Here is an 18,047-nt window from a genome sequence, read left to right as displayed (position 1 = left end):
TGTCTAAAATCTCTGTTTCAAAACTACCATGTGGGGGCCATTGTAAAACACCATCCTTTTTAGTGTAGCGGACCCATACTTCATTATAAGTAATAGGGCCCACTCCGTGTTTTGAGTAAAGTTCATAAGTCGGAGTTCCCACCGGAGGTATCGGACATGAATCCTCCAATCGGGAATCCCTGTTACTACCACAAACAAACCAATTACCAAATTTACCAAGACCAGGCATCTTGCTCACTAGTCTGGTTTCAAACTTCAAAGGGAATCAAAAAATGATACACTTGTAAATATACAAGCCCTTCGGCTTTGGATACTGCAGCAGCCAAATCAAAACCAAGGACTCAAACAAAGTCGTGGGAGCGACCCATTTATACTTAACCAAATATCTGTCACGCCACCAGAAGACCCTCTATCGTCTCGCTTTACAAACATCAATCGGAGGGTCCAAGACAAGGCGACAGTCAGGGCAGCAGTCCTTCGCAGCCGTTGGAAAGTGGTAAGCCTCGCAGAAAAGTCCTTTGGTCCACGCCGACATGCAGGGGTCGATGAAGTGGGGGCCCTCCTCAAGAATTTCCTCACGTGGCTCCTCGTAATCTTCAGGCTTGGACCGGTACCACTGAAGTCGTCCCGCGTTGGTCGCGCCAACTGAAGAACCGGGTTTTCAAGTACCCAGCGGCATCAGGGACACGCCCAGAGTCCTCTAGGTTCCCTTGCCTTGGTATACAGAGACACGGAATACTTCTAGGTGGCGTCAGAGATCAAATTTATTAGCGCAGCTAGTAGCAGAAATCCCAGCAATACAACACGGGGTACAACTCAAGAAACTGCTCAATTTTACTAAGGCAAGACATCCCTATTTATACACAAAAAGGTACATTTAAAATGCACGCCCCTGCACCAAAATTCAACCAATAGAAAGTACATGACATCGCACAGCATCATACAGTAAAGCTCATTTTACAGTGTCCTAACCCACAAGTTAATATTTAGGCATATCTAAATAATAATGTGGAAGGCCCGCACAAACCCTTAATTGAAAGCATAACCCATGAAATGAACAAATAGTCAGAAAAAGTAGTTTCAGATAATGTGCCAGATAACAAATACGTAAGGAAACTTTAAAAGTTAACAAATGTCCTGAATAGTGATTGGAAAAGGTAAATAACGATCTTGCAGGGAAATTGGCTTGGCAGGGTCAATTCCTGGGTGAAAGGCCAGCTTCTGAAATTAACTCCAGTGCACAAAGAAATCCCTGGTTAATGTGTATATGTGATTCACAACAGGTCAGACTGCTTTGCTCACAAACTAACTTCTGAAGCCTACATGAAAAATGACACTAGATGGCAGTCACGACACATAACAAAAACCCAAGTTTCAGAAAAGAAAGTCTTTAAGGAAAGAAACCATTTAGATGTTGTTTAAGATAACATACGCGCAGGAAAACTAATGGTTAACAGCGTCCTGAACAGTAATTGAAAACTCAGATAACAATCAGCTAACGAAACTGGTTTTGCAAAAGGTCAGTTCCAGGTGAAAAGGGTTACTCTTTCTGCAGTTCATTCAGAGTCAGAGAAACCCAAATTAATATATGCACGAACTCAGAAGGCAAAGCCACTTGTTCGTTGGGCCCACTCCACTGGCCTATGTGAAGGCAAGATTAAAATGCAGACAGGGTTGAGAATTTCAGAACCACACTGTCTTTCCCTTTTTCCCTTACAATCATAAAGTGCAATTTCTAAGTTATAGATAGCCAAGAATCGCCCCTGCCATTGCTGAAATTATGGTGGTTGCACGTCCAATCAAGCTAAAGCCATACATAATCGACAAAATCCCATGGCCAAAAAAGTCAGCGGCTCCCCATTTACCCTGAGCTGGGTTCACTTACCCCCAATATCATTGTTTGTGGAGTCAAAGACATATTTCGATAAAGAATTTCACCCATAAACATAGCAACCTCACATTTAAGGGTATCCAGACAAGGACAAGTGCAAAACATATGGGTTAAATCAGCTTTCAGTTCACGGCAACGAGGGCAGTTTATCCCAACCAAACCGCCCCATTTAGCAATTTTCAATGGCGTAAAATATAGATAAATATCGTTTTCTAATGTTGGGCCTATAAGCTAGTGGAGCAAAGTACAGAGTGGCTCAGCTCCTGCGACTCAAAAAAGCTGAGATCATCAGAACTGAGGGGCATATTATCAAGGGGGTTTATCTCCGCTTTTTTGGCTTTAAAAGCCAAGAAAGCGGAGATAAAATGATCTCCCTATTACCTAGCTGTCGCTAACACCAGTTAGCGACAGCTAGTAGGAGATAGCGACCATCTTGGGCCCCGCTTTGCATGTCAGTGATATTTGTCACTAATGACATGCAAAGTGGGCGTGCCAAGATGTTAGCGACTGGAAACAGTCGCTAACATCGCTATCTCCTATTACCAACTTTTGGAGATATTCGCGCTAAGCGCGAATATCTCCAAAAGCTAACACCTGCCCCTGAGCAGTTCTTAGCCATGTTATCCAATGATAGGTGGATAACATGGCTAAGAGCATTAGCTTGGTAATGCATGAATATCGCTGACTTTTCAGCGATATTCATGCATTTCAGCCGATTTTTATCACTTAGGAGATATACCTTGATAATTGCAAGGTTCCTAAGCGATAAAAATCGCCGCAGCTCGGCGATAAAAATATCGCCGCTAAACCAACATAGCGATAATTATCGCTAGTTGGTGGTAATATGCCCCTAAGTCTTTGCTGCCATTTAGCATTATGTTTCTCTAGCCCATTCATCAATCAAGCCCACTTCTTCCCTGAAACTGTTAAGGGCTCTAAAAGATGGGGGTTTACACCCAGCGTAGCTGCCACTCACATCCCCTGGGGCCTCTCTACTTACATTTAAATTGAAATCCATACTAAGCACATATGGAGCTGGCCAGAGTGGTAACTCCATTGACAGAAAATTAAAGAGACCAGCGTTGTGCAAAACCTGGGCGTATATTGAGCACAGGTAAAAGATCTTGGGTGATACCAGCATTCGACTAGTGCCACCTCCCATATGTAGCGGCAGACCTGCGGTCATATGTACTACTCTTATTAATGGCAAAAATAGCTACCCCCTAGTTTTGGTATCCTGTGTGATGCATGTAAGTAGGTTTAAACCTAATGTTCCTAATAAACTCTTGCTACCTCTGTCAAGATGCGTTTCTTGGAGACAGTAGAAATTGGCCCTTGAAGCAGTGAGGTCTTCGGCCACTCTTTGTCTCTTGGCCCCATCATTCAGGCCACAGATATTAACTGAGTCCATGTGAAGCTTAGCCATCACAGTATAGCAACCTCGGTACCTCCATTGTAAGACCAATCTCTGTTGAAAGCACAGATAATCTTAGCATAGCTAAGGTTGAGAGAAACCATCTCTCTTCAGGCATCACACACAGAAATGAAAGATTCTAATCCCAAACTTTTTCTCGCCAAATCACTTGCAATGTCTTGGCAAAGGAACCTGACATCACAGGGGCATATCTGCTCATGCAGATATGCTCTCACATATAATATAATGCATCCTGCCTAAGAGCCCTAAGGCCTGATGTAGGGTGACTTACATATAGCATATGCAGTGGGCAGGGGCATGGCACACAGGGAGTGTGCCATACCACATTTGCAAAATGGTTTGCACCGTTTCATGCTTTCTACAATGATAGGCTGTATGCAGATTTTGTGTGGGTCACTTTGGGTGGCATAATACATGCTGCAGCCCTTAGGGACCCTTTTCAGTACTCATGCCCTGGGTACCAGAGGTACTATTTACCCGGGGCTTACAGGGGTGCTAAAGACATTACCAATTGGGTTACATTTAGTCTTTTACCTGTTTTAAAGGAAAGATCACTTGGGATCTGGTTAGCAGGGACCCAGTACACTTTCAGTCAAAAAGCATCGGTACTAGGGCAAAAAGTAGGGGTGACCATGTCAAAAAGGGGCACTTTCTTACAGAGGTCACAGCACTGCTATTGATTTAAATATTTCTTCCTAGGTTTTCATCTAATTACACCACTCACTCTATATCTGTGAGTGATCAGTAACCACAGGGTGTTAACATAAACTGCCTGTTGAGCCAGAATAGAAATCATCCTGAGAACACCATTGACAACATTGTGTTAGCCGCTCACAATGGACTCTCACTAGATTGGTCTCTGGTCAATTCGGATAATTTATTTGAAAAACTGGTTATTGATCACAAGGAGGCTTTTGAGATTGTTAGATAATTCTTCCAATGATGTTGATTTCATTTGATTGATTTGATTTAGCAACTTATAAAGCACGAACAAATGCCCAAAGGCTCTAATGTGGTTAGTCTACTGGGGGGCGAGAGCATCATCGCAACGATAAAGGGACATTACAAGACAAAAAGCCAGGTCTTCAAGGACTTATGGAAAGGAAAATGGGCTTCCAGGCAGGAGATGGATTGAGGGAGAGCATTCCAAAGCTTAGATACCGCCACAGCAAACTCTCTCCCTCTCCATCTTACCCTCAAACACCTAGGAAAAAACTAAAGATTTTTACCAGCAGAACACAATTGTATAGAATGAACATACCATTGAAAGAGATGCTTAACTCCCTCAGGGCCTGAATCATAAGGCCTTGAAGGCAATTCATTTCATGGCAGAGAGACAATGCAATTTCCGAATAGCAGCAGAGACTGAATGATATTTAGGAAGATCCAAAACAAGTCTTGCTGCAGCATTCTGGACAAGCTACAACTTGTCAATGGCTGTCGTACTAATGGCCAGGAAGAGCCTGTTGCAATGATCCTTCCTGGACATAATCAGTGCCATAGCTGCTTGTTTACGAGCAGGAAGAGGAAGAAATGGAAACCCCTTCCTAAGGGTCTTAATCACCCAAAAACAGGATGATACTGTCCTATTGACCTGAAGTTTAAAGAAAAAAATTGTTGTCAACCAGGATGCCAAGATCTTTTGCGGAGTCAGCTGGGCTGGGACATTGCCCCTACATTTCTGGCCACCAAGAATTGGTCCAGATAGATTGTTGTCTATCAAAGATCAAAACCTCGTATTATCCCCATTCAGTCAGAGGTAATTTGTTACCATCCAGGCCACACCCTGCATGCAGTTGTTAAAATTGGTGGTGGAAGCCTCTATGTCCTTTGTGATAGACACAATTATTTGTGTGTCATCAGCACAGGATAATGCCTGAAGCCCAAATGATCTAATCAGTTTGGCGAGTGGGGAGACATATATATTAACCAAAGTTGGGCTCAAGGATAAGCCCGGCAGAACCACACACATAGTGACTATGGGTTCAGAGTAGAATTGGTCCACCACCACTGTCTGTGACCTCTCCATCAGGAAGGATGACAGAAGCTTCAAGGATAAGTCTGTGACTCCAATTTCCTGTAGGCAGTCAATCATCCTGATGGGAGGGATAGTGTTGAAAGCCGTGGATAGGTCCAACAGAATCAGCACCTCAGCCGGTCCAGTATCAACCATGGAGCGGATGTTATTGACTGCAGATAGTAGTGCTATCTTGGTCCCATGGCTACTCCTAAATCCATACTGGGAAATGTCCAGCAGATGCTGTTGTTCCAAATAAGTTCAATGACACACAAGAGGAGTAAGAGTACAAAGGAACAAATGGCTAGTGTGGATAGTGGCACACACTTAGTTTCTGAAAAACTGTCCTCACCCATAAATTGTGGCATGCTTCATCAGAGGGCTTGCTACTACACCCCTTCGCAGATCAACACCTGGGTTGGAGCAATAGGGAGGGGGAAGACAAGGTACTGCTTTGTCGGTGATCACAATAAAGGTTGTGCTCTTGAGGGGCAGCGTAATTATCAGCTGGCCTGTACTGGCCTGAAGACACGCAATCATGGGAAAGAATGACACACGGCAGCCTAAAATAACATTTGATGCCAAAAAAGTGAGCAAACAGGGCGGGCCGGACCTGGCACCGCAGGTGGAAGCGGCTCGGGACGAGGACGACGATAATCAGCGACCTGATCTGTGCACCTTGATGCTGGATATGCACTCTAGCCTGCGCAATATCGACGCCAAACTAGACAACTTGACATCGCAACTAGATGTCTTGAGAATCCGCACATGGAATATCACGAATTTCAGGTAGAGACGAAGGAGCAGCTACTTAATATGGACAAGATGCTGGGTATCATCAGGGCCAAGAATGAGGATTTGGAGGCGAGATCAATGCGTAACAATGGACGCATCACAGGAGTTCCGGAAACAACCGCTATTACCAAGATGGAGACATTTGTCACAGACCTGCTTCGGGAACTCTTCGATCCTCATTTGTCCAGAGTGTTTGCTGTGGAGAGGGCGCATCGGTCATTGGGACCACGTCCGGCTGTTGGACTACCACCTAGGCCCATCATAGCGAGGCTGATGAACTACCAGGATAGGGACCTTATCCTTCGCAAAGCAAGAGAGAAAGGCACCATCACTCATCAAGGTAACACCATTTCGTTCTACCCCGATTTCACCCCGGCGGTGCAGGCGGTGAGGAGAGAGTTCATGCCTGCCAAGCGCCTATTGTTACAGGCGCAGGTTCCCTACTCCCTGCTCTACCCAGCAAAGTTGAAGGTCTCCCTGGATGGAACGCAACATATTTTCACAGATGCCAAGTCGGCGTTGAAATTTGCCAAAAATGTTGGAGGCAAGGTGTCCAGGAAGAGGCAGACTCAGGAGCCATCAGTCGAGGGGGACCTCAATGACAACGATTGACAGTGGTATTGTATTAACAAATGTTGTGTCTGGGATGGGAATCTGGCAGGACTGCAAAATTGATCTGTAAACCGTGGTCTGCAGAGATTTGGGGGGACTGCATTGCACAGCCTGTTCACATATATCTTTCAAGTTAGAAGTTTGTTGGCGGACTGAGTAGCCTGCAGTTGGTCCGACCACCTTGCACAAAGCAAGTGTACATGCTGGTATAGCCGTGCCTCCTAGGGAAGATTTCCCATTTACAATGCTATTGTATTGTTTGAAAGTTCGTATAGGGTGGGATATTCTGCAACCTGTTTGGGGGGTTGGAGTGGGTGGCGGGGGGATGGGGAGGGCTGTTTGGTTCAGTAATGCCAGTTGATCGAAAGCATGGTGTAAGATGGCCATCTCTGATGGCGGTGTTATGTCCTCAAAGTGGAATGCAGTGAGTATGATTGCCCTAGTCACACATGGCTACATCTAATCAGTTGACATGCCTCACCTGGAATGTCCGCGGCCTGAATGATGGTAGAAAATCCAGATTGGTACATGCCTACTTGGCCCGTCATGGTGTAGATTTGTGCCTATTGCAGGAAACACATCTCAACAATACACCGTCCCGCAGACTCGGTCACAGCAGATGGGGGTACACGTATTCTGCAATTTACTCTAACTATGTGAGGGGGATGGCGGTTCTCCTGAGACATGGATTGGATTGGAAGGAGGATTTAATTCAAACAGATCCTGAGGGCCGGTATGTCCTGGTGCGTGGGCTTTTAAGCGGTGTTTCTATCATCATTGTATGCATTTATGGCCCGAACACTGACTCTCCTGATTTTTTTACCTCCCTATGGTCCAGGGTTAAAACACTTGGATGCGACACGATCATTTGCGGCGGTGACTTCAATGCAATTCTCAATGAACACCTGGATAGACGGGGAACGACCAGATCCCTAAACCCGGCGGCCAGCGCGGCCCTCCTTGAAATAATAGCAGATGGGGACTTAGTGGACATTAGGAGGCACAGGCATGCTGGGCTGCGGGAGGGCACATGCATCACAGAACATCATAATGCCCGGTCCCGTCTGGACTACTGGCTAGTGTCCCGGGATATGGTGGCCTGCACAGCTGAAATTGCACACCTGCCCCGCTCCCTATCAGACCATGCTCCATGCTTGTTGCGACTGTCCCTTCCCACTATGTATAAGCGAACACGTACGTGGCGACTACCGCTGCACGCCCTACTAGACGAAGCCTTCAGGGCAGAGATAAGAAACGACATAGAGGATTACTTCAATAACAACAGAGGGTCAGTAGATACAGTAAGCGCACTTTGGGAGGCATTTAAGGTGGTTATAAGGGGGCAATGCATTGCCAGGCAGGCAGGCGTACTCAAGGCCATAAGGGGAACCCTGGCTTCATTAGAAGCAGACATCAAAAGACTAGAAACGCTGTATTATGGTGAAGGGTGCAACAATGTCCCCGGGCCGATGAAAGCGAAACTGCTAGATTATGCTGAAGAAGCGCAGCGAGAGGTTACATTTTTGGGGATATATGTGAAGGCGAGAAGATATGGAGAGGTAGACCGCCCCGGTCGCACATTGGCAAATATGGTCAGGCCCTCTAGATCAGCTACTCACATCCATGAGATTAAGGATGTGTCTGGTAATGTGGTGCCGGGTCAGGAGGCAATCTTGGCAACATTTTCTGAATTCTTCGCAGGCCTGTACACCGCCACTCTGAGCGACTGCCCGGAAGGGTTTGGGCCGTTTATGGAATATATAGAGCTCGCCTGGTTTAACGACACGTACAGGAAATACATGGATCTCCCGATCACAGCTGAAGACATTACACGGGTAATAAGCAGCATGCCCCTCAATAAAGATTTGGGTCCGGATGGCCTGACCACTTCTTTTTACAAAGCATATGCGGAACAGCTCGCGCCTAAACTATTAGCGGTGTACGAGGAAGCATTGGAGGGGGGCATGCTACCCAATTCGATAAGAGAAGCTCTGATAGTTACATTGCTTAAGCCTGATAAGACTGAGGATGAACTGGATTCCTATAGGCCCTTCTCGTTGATTAATGTGGACGCAAAAATATTCGCCAAATTGATCGCCGATAGGTTGCAACCCTTGTTGCCGCTCATAGCACGCCCTGATCAGTCGGGGTTCATCCCGGGCCGAGCTACCTCTCACAACTTACGCACCATTTATTCTGTACTGCATTACTTGCACCCCTCTGTACACGCTGCTGTGGTGTTCTTGGACGCCACGATAGCGTTCGATACCCTAGAATGGCCATATATGTTTCCGATCCTGTTAAAAATGGGCTTCTGTATACTGCCCATAGTGCGAGGATACAGGTAAACGGGTTGATTTCGGATCCATTTCCGATCTCACGGGGCACGCGGCACGTATGTCCCCTGTCCCGGCTGCTCTTCGCCATTGTGATAGAGCCATTGGCGGCCCGTGTAAGGCAACATCATACTGCACGGGGCATTGGGTTCAGTTCCCGCAGCCTGTTAATATCCTTATATGCGGATGATGTGACTCTGTACCTAGTAAATACGGAGGTAAACTTGGACCCGGTGTTACGTGAATTCATCAGGTTCGGAGGGCTTGCAGGCATCTGCATAAATTGGTCCAAGTAGGTCGTCTTTCCATTGACAGACAATACCCCGGTTGTTGTGTTGGAGTTCCCTCTGCATTGGGAAACGGAAGAGGTAAAGTACTTGGGAATCTGGATCAGTAGAAATCTTCAAGAACTTTGGAACATGAACTATGGTAGGGCCATGACTTAGCTGGAAGGAAAGGTCAAGATATGGGAACGCTTGCCCCTATCGCTCACCGGAAGAATAGCTCTGACAAAAATGATTGTGCTACCCAAATTTCTGTATCTGTTTGTTAATGTCACGATTCCCCTGACATCACATTTTTTTGCCACGTTGAAATCCAATTTGGTAAAGTTGGCTTGGGCGGGCGGACAGGCAAGGTCGGCTTGGGAGGTGTTGACGCTACCCCTGAAGCATGGAGGCTTGGGGGCCCAAGACATGCGCCTTTACGCGCTGTGTGCTCAAGCCCAATTTTTACATTACTGGATGCACCCCACCCCTTTTCAGCCACATGTTGCAGTGGAACGTGACAGCATGGCGCCGACCCCGTTACAAGTGGCTACATGCCCGAAAGTACAGCGTCCCAGAGGTGAGGTCGACACAGCGGAAATGCTGAAATGGGCGTGGAATAAGTTGAGGAGGACGGCAGGTGTACCCACAATGTATGCGCCCTCCCTGTCTGTGGTTCAGAATCCCCTACTGCGGTGTATTGAGGGTTGAATTAGTAAGACGGTGTACCAGAAGCTAGACCTCCACACATTTGCTGACCTGTTCCCCAATGGCGAATTCATGTCCCCACCTTTAGCTGATGAGGGGCAAGGGGTGTCCTTCTCAGACATGTTTCTGTATCACAAGTTGAAATCGGCTTGCAAGGAATTGTGTAGTGAGTTCCCGTCTGCTCCTCCAGTGTTCCAGGCGCTCGAAACGATAGGGAGCCCCCCCTCTCCTCGAAAGCTGGTCACTAGACTATACACGCAAATGCAGAGCGGCACCTCCACAGAACATACTAAAGTCCTTCAACAATGGAACGCTGAGCTTCCCACCCCGCTCACTGAGGAGCAGTGGTCTTTCTGCTGTGAGCAACTCACTGAACTGTCCTCTAACTACAGATTACGACTGATCCACTTCAAATACTTGCACCGCTTCTATAGAACACCGGTCAGCTTACACAGAATGGGGTTGCGGGAGGAGGACTGCTGCTGGAGGTGCAGGCACTATCCCACTACGTTTCTACACATGGCTTGGTCCTGCATGAAGCTGGAGGGCTACTGGTCCTCGGTGTTTGACGCTGTGAACCAGATAGTGGGTAGAGTTGATGTCCCGTCCCCTGAGTTAGCGATCCTTGGATATGTACGGCACACAGTGCCCAAATTGAGAAAATTTCATGCTTTGCTGCTATTATATGCAAAACGATAGGTGGCTGTAAAATGGGGCAGGCGCAAGGTACCGACAGTCCAGAACTGGTTGGCGGACGTCACATACGGTCACACTCAGCTGGGCACCTTTTGGGAGCTGATGCCACCTACCTCGAGGCTACGAGATATCTGGGAACCGTTTCTCCAATGGCGGAGGGAGAGGGTCAAGGAGGCTGGGTTGGGAGGGGAAGATATTCAATAAGCCGGGTTTTTGGTGCTGCATAGTTATGAGAAAATGGCTAGTTGGCGGGCTGGGTGCCATACAACAAATTTGGTGGGAGGACAGAATTGGGAGAAACAAGATGTGGGACTGAGATTGTTAGCTGGCACTGGTTTTGGGCAGAGGCTCTTTGAACTGCGGGGAGACGGGGGCATGGGACGCGGGCACAGTCGATTGTTAGCATGTGTGTAATATCTTTATCTTTGATGTGGACATAGCGCTGCATTCTGATTATCATTTATGGAGATTGCATAAGTCTACGATTGGTTCTATTATTGTACATGTATGATCACTGGCTATACTGTGTTTGTTTTGTTCTTGTACATGTATTTGAAAAAACGAATAAAAAATAATTTAAAAAAGAATGTGCCTTGCATAATAAGTAGCTGTCCTTACTAATTGTTAAAAACCACAACATAGCATCATATCTTCAAAAACCTGTGAGACTTTACAAAATTCGCTGTCAAAATGAAAGTTAAAATCTCCCAAATGGGTAAGGTTTTGCTTTCCAAGATAGGGTTCTATCAGGTGAGCGAACTCTAGGGTGAAGGACGATCTAGGTCCCAGCGGCCGATAGACCAGGATTCCAGGAAAAGATTCAGTTGGGAGCACTTTTAGAGAGAAAAATAGTGCTTCACAGAGAGTTGTAGGGATAGACAGTGGCTCTATAAACAGGTATAAAAAGTCTTATATGTAATGGCCAATACCCCCACCACCAATTTTACCAGTTCTATCAAGACGGTTGATGGTATATCCCAGAGGAGTAGCATCAACCAGGTCAGAACCAGAGGAGTCCTTGGCCCAGGTCTCCGTAACAAACACCCAGTCAGGCTCATGATAAGCAATTTAGTCAGCGATCTCAATTTAATTTTTAATAAGCGATCTGAAATTAATGAGATATCCAGAATGGGTATTTTCGGCTGAGCAAGGAGGAAGAGAAGCATCCGAAGCTAACGTCCAGCTCAATGCCAAGGAGGTGGGCAGAAAGTTGCAAAGAGGACAACCAGTGATGTTATCAATCAAGGGTTCTCCCAAGCTGAAGGGAAGATAGCAGGCTGCAGTATTACCCAGTTCCTGTTTTTTAAGGAGCTGTTCTCTGGAGTAAATGAGGGAATCGGCCTTTGCCCTGGTGCAAGAACCAGGGGTCCTGGCACACAGTGCAGTACAGGCAGGGAGGGAAGCAGATGGGCTTGACTTTGGCATGACCACTGCACGACCACCCCAGCATCCCAATGTATAGCCGTTGGCAGAAAGGAAGCTTTCTTTAGTATTTCTCATGGGATTAAAGAACGATTAACCAAATCCTCACCTCAGGCCATTTATAATTGTCCAGGCTAGTTTGACCGTAAATTCTCTAAAGCTCATACGCATCTTATGTCAGCACTTCACAATTCCGTGCAGTGCATTTTAGGATTGAGAACATGTAGACATGGGAACCCCAGCTTCTTCAACTGACTGTCTTCTTAGAACTACTCAGTGATGTCATTCTAATACATCACTGATTTCTGTAATGGAAGACAGAAATCTCCACCCATCTCCCCCTTATAAAGAATTTCAACACCAAATTGATAAACTATGCATGTTAACAATAAAGAACAAAGTGAACTTAACATGAAACTAACGTAAAATAACATCAAACAAATGGAAAGAAAAGAAAAAAAAGAAAACTACATATTATAATAGACAATTACTCAGTTGAATTTGGAAGATCAATCTTGCACAGGCTACCCATGTTCCACTCTTTTCCATCATCAAGAGTAACCACAGAATTCATAACTTTTACCACTCTATGTGGCTTGGAAAATTTGCTCTCTCCCTTTTTGACAAATCCCATTTTTTCTAGTGACCACCCAATCACCATAAACAATGTCAACATCCTTCACTCCTTTCCTTCTGTCATAGTCATCTTTATTGCATTTATGAGATTCTTTTACTCTTGCTGCAATTCATTCCCGATCCACCCAATCTTGATCTTTCTTTTGCAACCACACAGGAGACTCTTTGATTGCAGGTTCTCTTCCTTTCAAAGTCGCAAACGGTGACACACCCGTAACAGAGTGAGGAGTCACTCTATGAGCCCACATCATTTTGACTAATTCCTCCTTCCACGTTAATCCATTTGCCAAAGACAATTGGATGTTGTCCATAATGATGCGATGAACCCTCTCAACTAATCCATTTACTTGTGGTCTAAATAGTGCCACTCTATGATGCTTAATACCTAATCTTGTAAGAAACTTTGTCATGGCAGTAGAAACTAGCTGTACACCATTGTCTGTGACTAAACTCTTAGGTATTCCTTCTTCCAAGAACACATTTCTAAAGAATTCAATCACATTCTCTGATGTAATATGTTCCACAGACTTAACTACAAACCATTTACTGTGGTAATCCACTAAAGCAATCAAAAATCTATTCCTTACACCTAAACTATCAATCAGACCCAAAAAATCCATTGCCAACTTCACCCAGGGTCGATCAGGAACCCACACACACCCCAATGGAGGTTGACGAATCACTCTACACTTGTCGCTATTACTACATACCTGACAATCTTTCACAATCTCTTCTACCTCTCTATCTATCTCGGGCCACCAAATATTTTGCCTCAATCTTCTCTTGCACATGCTTTTCCTTAAATGTCCTTCGTGTACAAGTTTGATCAACTTTCCTCTCAACACTCTAGGCGGAACAACACAGTTGCATCTCAAAACCTTATCCACTTGAATACTCAACTGATCTTTTACTTTTATATATTTTTTCAATTCTTCATTTAAAGCCAACTGATTTTTCCACCCATCACGTATGGCATCTTTAAGCTCTATGTACTCTCTATCTGTATGCAAAGCTTCACTCCACTCCTCTTGTCTTAAAGCCAATTCTACATTAAAAATAGTAGACAACAAGTCCACCTCAACAACAAAAGAAGAATCCTCTTCCTCTTCCTCAACTGGCATACGCGACAAGCAATCTGCTATGACATTCCTTTCACCTCTGACAAAATCAATTGGAAAATTGTAATCCATTATTGACAACAACCATCGAGAAATTCGGGGAGTCACATTCCCTTCAAGACCCTTACCACCTTTAAAAATGTGCAAAAGACTTGTGATCCGTCTTAAATAAGAAAGGCAATCCCTTAAATAAAATCTAAAATGATTGATCGCCCAACAACAACACAAGGCTTCTTTCTCAGTAGCAGGGTAAGATCTCTCTGCACCCTGTAGCCGACGTGATGCAAATCCGATCACTTTTTCACCATCATCCATTCTCTGAGTCAACACAGCGCCCAACCCAACATTGCTTGCGTCAGTTGTTAACATAGTTCTCTTTTTAACATCGAAGTGAGCCAAGGTGGGTGCACTAACTAGTGACTCCTTGATGTTTCTAAATGCTGATTCACATGCCGAATTCCATTCAAATAACACACACTTTTTTAACAACGCTCTCATGGGCTCAACAGTGTCAGAAAAATTGGATACAAACTTTGAACAATACTCGGCAAGACCAAGAAATATTTTAACAATTCCTTATGCATAGGCTGAGGAGCATCAATAATTGTGCATACATTACTTTTCTTTGGTCTAACCCCACTGGCAGAAATTTCATGACCCAGATATTTTACCTGTTCTTTTCTCAGTTGACATTTCCCTTTTTCATAGTTAATCCCTTTTCAGCAATTCTTTTCAAAACTTCAAACAACAACTCATCGTGATCCTTGAAGGATTTACCAAGCACCATTATGTCATCCTGGAAGCTCAAAACTTCCTGCATTCCCTGAAATATGTCTTGCATAATCCTTTGGAATACTGCGGAAGCTGATGTTAACCCAAACGGCATGTGGCGGTAGTGGAAAGCCCCCAGCGGTGTGACAAAAGAAGTCAGGGGTCATGATTCCAGATGCAGATTCACTTGGTGGTAGGCAACAGACATGTCTAAAACACTAAAAATCTTCCCACCACCCATCACACTCAACATCTCTGCTATATTAGGGAGGGGTTGGCGGTCCACCCATATGTTTTGTTTTAAATCTCTCCAGTCTATACAGAGACAAATCTTGTTTCCTTCCTTGGGGGCAACGACAATTGGGGCAAGCCATTCTGAAGATTCAATGGGCTCAATAATTTTACACTCCAGTAATTTGGCAAGCTCTTTTTGAAGCGGTTCCCTCATTAGCAAAGGTATAGGTCTAACCTTGTGCACTACTGGACTAGCGTTTTTCTTTAGAATAATTCATGAGTACATTTCTTCATCATTCCTAATTCATCAGTAAAGACATGGGGAAATGATGCCATTCATTTCTTACCCAAGTCAAAATCATCTTCTAAACCAGGTAGATTACATTCTTGCGCAGATTCTACAACCATCACCGGTTCTTTAACATTAGGGTCAATGATTATGTTAAGATCTTTTTGATGACGCCACCCTAAAAGATTGGAACCATCTTCTGTTACACACACTCTACCATCAACACTATTATTCTTGAAATATATATCCATCCATTCCATCCCCACAATGTTAATTCTTTTTCCGCCTTACCATACTGCTTTAATATCAGGATGTTGTACGTTTTTCATGTTTTTCTTTCTTCAATTCCTTCTCATAAACATCTTTAGACATTAATGTGAATAGACTACCGGAATCTACCAATACCTTGACTTCAGTATCTCCAAAGGGGATTCCACAATGGTGAAGCATCCCTGCGCAACGATTGTACCTTTTTCTGGCGGGCAGTAAAGGCCCCGTTTTTTGCTAACAATGAGGGAGCAAAGATAGAGGTAGCTATTGATGAGAAATCGTGGATTAATTTTTTTCTCCAAGGTTTATAGTACTAAGGGGAACGAGGATACTATCATAGCCCCAGACTTACAACTATCTGGAGACTCCACTGATTTTTCGCCTATTGATATCTATGTCACTCATGATGATGTTTTTGTGGCCAACAATGCAAGTAAAGGAGGCAAGGCACCAGGCCCTGATGGGGTTCCGATAGACCTGTATAAAGGCACGACAGAGCTCTGGTCCCCTTTGTTAACTCGAGTCTTAGATGCATGCTGTGGAAAGGGTTTTAATAAATCCTGGTTTGAGTCTGTGATAATTCCTATCTTTAAAAAAGGGGACCATGAAAACCCTGCCTTCTATCGACCCATATCCCTTTTAGATTCGCTTATGAAAATAGCAGGAAGGGTTGTTCTGAATAAACTTCAAATGTGGGCAGAAGACAATAATACTCTACCAATATGGTTTCAGGGAGGGGGTGGGCGCAATTGAGCAGGTTTTAAATTTCTCTCTTTTAGTGGGGAAGTACACCCAAGCTAAGGCTGGGAAGCTTTTCGTGGTATTTCTTGACCTAACAGCCGTTTTTGATTGCGTTGCCCATAGTAGATTGTGGAAAATTTTAGAGGACTTAAAAGTCAAGCCCGCACTGGTACAATTTTTGAGGCAATTATACGCGGGGGCCTCAGCCAAGGTGAGGTACGGACTAAAGGGGGAGTGCACAAAACCATTCCGCGTGGGAAGGGGTGTCAGACAGGGCTGCATTCTGGCCCCGTTCCTTTTCACATTATATACCAGCGTCCTAGAAGAGGAACTGGTGACGAGGGCGAGAGATCCTCCACAAATGAATAACAAGCCGATTGTCTCCCTTCTCTACGCGGATGACGCCGTATTAATGGCTAGAACCCAGCCTGGTCTACACAGAGCCCTCGCCACTTACATTGATTTTATGGACAATCGGGGCCTTAAACTCAATGTAAAGAAAACATTTGTGATGTCATGTGGAATGGGGAAGAACAAATGTAGTAGTTTTCTAGCCGGGAGTGGAAGAATAGAATCAACCAAAACGTTCTCTTACCTTGGCGTTCTATTTGAGGATACAGGTTCCTGGGGACCGGCGGTCAAGAGTAGGGCCCTTCTTTTTAAGAGGTCGACCGTGGCGGTGATGAATTTTTTGAAAAAAAATGGTCAAAAGGCCACCGGGGATCCTCCTCAAAATCTACCAAGCAAAATGCTTAAGCATCGAAATATATGGGGCGGGAGTCTAGGGTTTTTATGGTGTTTCCCAAGTCAGTTAGTAGAAAATGCTTTTTTAAGGTGTATTATAGCTGTTCCCCAGAGCACATCTGTTTTTAATTGCCACAGCGAATTGGGGATCTCTCACATCTCCGATGAAATTAAAATGCAACCAATTTTGCTCTGGCATAGAGTCTGGACCTCCCCCAGTTTAGGGTTGAACCGTGAAATTATTAAGTAGTCGATGAAATTGGATCAGGTTAAAAAAATCCCCTTGCTGAATTATGTAAGAAAGTTTTTAAACCATCTGAGTAGACCAGATTTTTACATTAACCCAGAAACCATGCGCTCTATATCGAGGAAAGTGTTTAAAGTTGTATGTCTGACACATCTTGAGTCTCTTAGAATGACAGCGGAACTTAAGAAAAGTTCGGTGATTCACAATTAACTGACCCTGGCCAGCTATTCTTTTCAACCTTACCTAGGGGCACATTATGATGGCGGACGGACTTGAGTCCGTCCGCTACCATAGAGCAGGAGGGAACCTCGGCATGGGCTGCGGAGTTCCCTCCTGTGCAATTAGGATGTGGCCGCCACCCTGGCGGTCACATCCTCTATTTTTAACATTGCGGCGGGTGCGGCTTCAAGCTGCACCCGCAGCAATGTTAAAAATGCACGCATTGCATTTGTATGCAGAAAGAGGCAGGCACCGCGCGGTGCCTGCTGCTTTCTGCATACAAATGCAGGGGGGTACCATAGGTACCCCCCATGTGCACCCTCCACCCCCCTTCACCTAGGGGGCCCGCAACGGGCCCCCGCAGTGAAGTTACACATGCTTTTCCACGGCGGAAAAGCAGCCGCGGAAAAGCATGTTTCAGTGCCCATCCTAATCTGGCTGACGGTGTCTGAGAGACACCGTCACCATATTAGTGCTTTTCCGCCGCGGTTGTAAGCCAACCACGGAGGAAAAGCTGCGGACATAAACCAGGACCCACCAGCCATCCTAATGTGGCGGTGGGTCTTTGGTGGGTCCACAGAGGATTTTCCACATCCTCCG

The sequence above is a fragment of the Lissotriton vulgaris genome, chromosome 12 (assembly GCF_964263255.1).
Source record: "Lissotriton vulgaris chromosome 12, aLisVul1.2, whole genome shotgun sequence".
In the NCBI taxonomy this organism is placed as follows: domain Eukaryota; kingdom Metazoa; phylum Chordata; class Amphibia; order Caudata; family Salamandridae; genus Lissotriton; species Lissotriton vulgaris.
This window is presented reverse-complemented; position numbering follows the sequence as displayed.